Source organism: Phaenicophaeus curvirostris, unplaced genomic scaffold, assembly GCF_032191515.1.
Source record: "Phaenicophaeus curvirostris isolate KB17595 unplaced genomic scaffold, BPBGC_Pcur_1.0 scaffold_67, whole genome shotgun sequence".
NCBI classification, from domain to species: Eukaryota; Metazoa; Chordata; class Aves; order Cuculiformes; family Cuculidae; genus Phaenicophaeus; species Phaenicophaeus curvirostris.
The window spans coordinates 294,399-299,203 of NW_027206689.1; positions in this window are offsets into that span (position 1 = coordinate 294,399).

Genomic DNA, 4,805 nt, shown 5'->3' on the forward strand with positions numbered 1-4,805 from the left:
CAAGTTGAAAGAGGGGCGGAAAAGGGCAAAGAGGGGCGGACAATGGCAAAGAGGGCCGGACAAGGGCAAAGAGATGCAAACAAGTGCAAAGAGGGGCGGACAAGTGCAAAGAAGGGCGCATAAGGGTAAAGAGGGGCGGACAAGAGCAAAGAGTGGTGGAAAAGGGCAAAGAGGGGCGGACAAGTGCGGAGAATATGGGACAAGGTCAAAGAGTCGTTTAGAACTGCGGAGAATACGGGACAAGGACAAAGAGGGGCAGAGAATTGCGGAGAATACGGGACAAGGGGAAAAAGGGGTGGACAAGGGCAAAGAGGGGTGGACCAGGGCAAAGAGGGGCAGACAAGGGCAAAGAAGGTCTGACAAGGGCAAAGAGAGGAGGACAAGGGCGTAGAATACGGGACAAGTGCAAAGAGGGGAGGACAAGGGGAAATTGGGGCGGAGAATGGCAGATAGGGGCGGACAAGTGCAAAGAGGGAAGGAGAACTGCAGAGAATATGGAACAACGGCAAGGAGGGGCGGACAAGGGCAAAGAGGGTTGGACAAGGTCAAAGAGCCACGGACAAGGGCAAAGAGGGGTGGAAACTGCGGAGAATACGGAACAAGGGCAAAGAGGTGCGGAGAAGTGCGGAGAATACGGGACAAGGGAAAAGAGGGTCAGAGTATTGCGGAGAATACGGGACAAGGTCAGAGAGGGGCGGACAATGGCAAAGAGGGGCAGACAAGGGCAAAGAGGGGCGGACAAGGGCAAAGAGGGGCGGACCAGGGCGGAGAATACGGGACAAGGGCAAAGAGGGTTGGACAATTGCAAAGAGGGGCGGACAAGTGCAAAGAGGGGTGGAAAATTGCAAAGAGGGGCGGACAAGGGCAAAGAGGGGCGGACAAAGGGAAAGAGGTGCGAACAAGGGCAAAGAGGGGCGGACCAGGGCAAAGAGGGGAGGACTACGTCAAAGAGGGGCGGACAAGGGCGAAGAGGGTCAGAGAAGGGCAAAGAGGGTTGGAGAAGTGCGGAGAATACGGGACAAGGGCAAAGAGGGGCGGACCAGGGCGGAGAATACGGGACAAGGGCAAAGAGGGTTGGACAATTGCAAAGAGGGGCGGACAAGTGCAAAGAGGGGTGGAAAATTGCAAAGAGGGGCGGACAAGGGCAAAGAGGGGCGGACAAAGGGAAAGAGGTGCGAACAAGGGCAAAGAGGGGCGGACCAGGGCAAAGAGGGGAGGACTACGTCAAAGAGGGGCGGACAAGGGCGAAGAGGGTCAGAGAAGGGCAAAGAGGGTCGGAGAAGTGCGGAGAATACGGGACAAGGGCAAAGAGGGGCGGACAATGGCAAAGAGGGGCGGACAAGTGCAAAGAGGTGCGGACAAGTTGAAAGAGGGGCGGAAAAGGGCAAAGAGGGGCGGAAAAGGGCAAAGAGGGGCGGACAATGGCAAAGAGGGCCGGACAAGGGCAAAGAGATGCAAACAAGTACAAAGAGGGGCGGAAAAGTGCAAAGAAGGGCGGATAAGGGTAAAGAGGGGCGGACAAGAGCAAAGAGTGGTGGAAAAGGGCAAAGAGGGGCGGACAAGTGCAGAGAATATGGGACAAGGTCAAAGAGTCGTTTAGAACTGCGGAGAATACGGGACAAGGACAAAGAGGGGCAGAGAATTGTGGAGAATACGGGACAAGGGGAAAAAGGGGTGGACAAGGGCAAAGAGGGGTGGACAATGGCAAAGAGGGGCGGACAAGGACAAAGAGGGACGGACAAGGGAAAGAGGGGCAGACAAGTGCAAAGAGGGGCGGACAAGGGCTAAGAGGTGCGGAAAGGGGCAAAGAGGGGCGGAGAAGTGCGGAGAATACAGGACAAGAGCAAAGAGGGGCGGACAAGTGCGGTAAATACGGTAAAACGGCAAAGAGTGGCGGACAAGGGCAAAGAGGGGCAGACAAGGGCAAAGAGGGGCTGACAAGGGCAAAGAGGGGCGGACAAGGGTAAAGAGGTGCGGACAAGTGTGGAGAATACAGGACAAGTGCAAAGAGGGGCGGACAAGGGCAAAGAGGTGTGGAGAATTTCGGAGAATATGGGACAAGGGGAAAGTGGGGTGGACAAGGTCAAAGTGGGGCGGAGAAGGGCAAAGAGGGGCAGAGAAGTGCGGAGAATATGGGACAAGGGCAAAGAGGGGCGGAGAAGTGCGGAGAATACGTTCGAAGTGCAAAGAGAGGCAGAAAAGGGCAAAGAGGGGCGGACAAGGGCAAAGAGTGGCGGACAAGGGTAAAGAGGGGTGGATAAGGGCTAAGAGGGGCGGAGATTTGCAAAGAGGGGCGGAGAAGTGCAAAGAGGTGTGGACCAGGGCAAAGAGGGGCAGACAAGTGCAAAGAGGGGAGGACAAGGGGAAATTGGGGCGGAGAATGGCAAATAGGGGCGGACAAGTGCAAAGAGGGGCGGACAAAGGCAAAGGGGGCGTATGAAGGCAAAGAGGGTCGGAGAAGGTCAAAGAGGTTTGGAAAAGGGCAAAGAGGTGCGGAAAAGGGCAAAGAGGGGCGGACAATCACAAAGTGGGTGTATAAGGGCAAAGAGGGGAGGACAAGGCCAAAGAGGGGCGGACAAGTGCAAAGAGGGGCTGACATGGGCAAAGAGGGGCGGACAAGCGCAAAAAAGGGCGGACAGGGGCAAAAAATGGGCGGAGGATTCCGGAGAATACGGGAGAAGGGCAAAGAGGGGCGGAAAAGGTCAAAGAGGGGCGGACAAGGGCAAAGACATGCGGACAAGGGCAAAGACGGGCGGACAAGGGCAAAGAGTGACGGCGAATTACGGAGAATACGGGAAAAAAGCAAAGAGGGTCGGATAAGGTCAAAGAAGTGCGACAAGGAAAAAGAGGGGCGGACAATGGAAAGAGGGTCGGACAAGGGCAAAGACGGATGGAAAAGTACAAAGAGGGGTAGAGAATACGGGACAAGGGCAAAGAGGGGCGGACAACGGCAAGCGGTGCGGAGAAGTGCGGAGAATACGGGACAAGTGCAAAGAGGGGCGGACAAGGGCAAAGAGGGGTGGACAAGGGAAAAGATGGGCAGACAAGGGCAAAGAGGGTTGGACAAGGGAAAAGAAGGGCGGACAGGGTCAAAGAAGGACAGAGAATTTCGCAGAATACGGGACAAGGGAAAAGAGAGGGCGGACAAGGGGATAGAGGGGCGGACAAGGGCAAAGAGGGGCTGACAAGTGCAGAGAGGGGCGGACAAGGGCAAAGAGTGATGGAGAATTGCGGAGAATAAGGGACAAGGGCAAAGAGGGGCAGACAAGGGCAAAGAGGGGCGGAGAATTCCGGAGAATACGGGACAAGTTAAAAGAGGGGCGGACAAGGGCAAAGAGGAGTGGACAAGGGCAAAGAGGGGCGGACAAGGGCAAAGAGGGGCGGACAAGAGCAAAGAGTGGCGGACAAGGGCAAAGAGGGGCGTTGAAGTGCAGAGAATACGGGACAAGTGCAAAGAGAGGCGGACAAGGGCAAAGACGGATGGACAAGGGCAAAGAGGGGAGGACAAGGGCAAAGAGGGGAGGAGAAGGGCAATGAGGGATGGACAAGGGCAAAGAGGGGTGGACAAGGGAAAAGGGGGCGTATAAGGGCAAAGAGGGGCGGACATGGACAAAGATGGGCAGACAAGGGCAAAGAGGGTCGGAAAAGGGTAAAGAAGTGCGGACAGGGTCAAAGAAGGACAGAGAATTTCGCAGAATACGGGACAAGGGAAAAGAGAGGGCGGACAAGAGGATAGAGGGGCGGACAAGGGCAAAGAGGGGCTGACAAGGGCAGAGAGGGGCGGACAATGGCAAAGAGTGACGGAGAATTGCGGAGAATAAGGGACAAGGGCAAAGAGGGGCAGACAAGGGCAAAGAGGGGCGGAGAATTCCGGAGAATACGGGACAAGATAAAAGAGGGGCGGACAAGGGCAAAGAGGGGTGGACAAGGGCAAAGAGAGGCGGGCAAAAGCAAAGAGCGGCGGAGAAATGCGGAGAATACGGGACAACGGCAAAGAGGGGCGGACAAGTGCAAAGAGGGGCGGACAAGGGCAAAGAGGGCCGTAGAAGGGCCAAGAGGGGCGGAGAAGGGTAAAGAGGGTCGGACAAGGGCAAAGACGGACGGAAAAGGGCAAAGAGGGGCGGAGAATACGGGACAAGGGCTAAGAGGGGAGGACAACAGCAGGCAGTGCGGAGAAGTGCGGAGAATACGGGACAAGTGCAAAGAGGGGCGGACAAGGGCAAAGAGGGGCGGAGAAAGGCAAAGAGGGGCGGACATGGGCAAAGAGAGGCGGACAAGGGCAAAGAGGGACGGACAAGGGCAAAGAGGGGCGGACAAAGGCAAAGGGGGCGTATGAAGGCAAAGAGGGTCGGAGAAGGTCAAAGAGGTTTGGAAAAGGGCAAAGAGGTGCGGAAAAGGGCAAAGAGGGGCGGACAATCACAAAGTGGGTGTATAAGGGCAAAGAGGGGAGGACAAGGCCAAAGAGGGGCGGACAAGTGCAAAGAGGGGCTGACATGGGCAAAGAGGGGCGGACAAGCGCAAAAAAGGGCGGACAGGGGCAAAAAATGGGCGGAGGATTCCGGAGAATACGGGAGAAGGGCAAAGAGGGGCGGAAAAGGTCAAAGAGGGGCGGACAAGGGCAAAGACATGCGGACAAGGGCAAAGACGGGCGGACAAGGGCAAAGAGTGACGGCGAATTACGGAGAATACGGGAAAAAAGCAAAGAGGGTCGGATAAGGTCAAAGAAGTGCGACAAGGAAAAAGAGGGGCGGACAAGGGAAAGAGGGTCGGACAAGGGCAAAGACGGATGGAAAAGTACAAAGAGG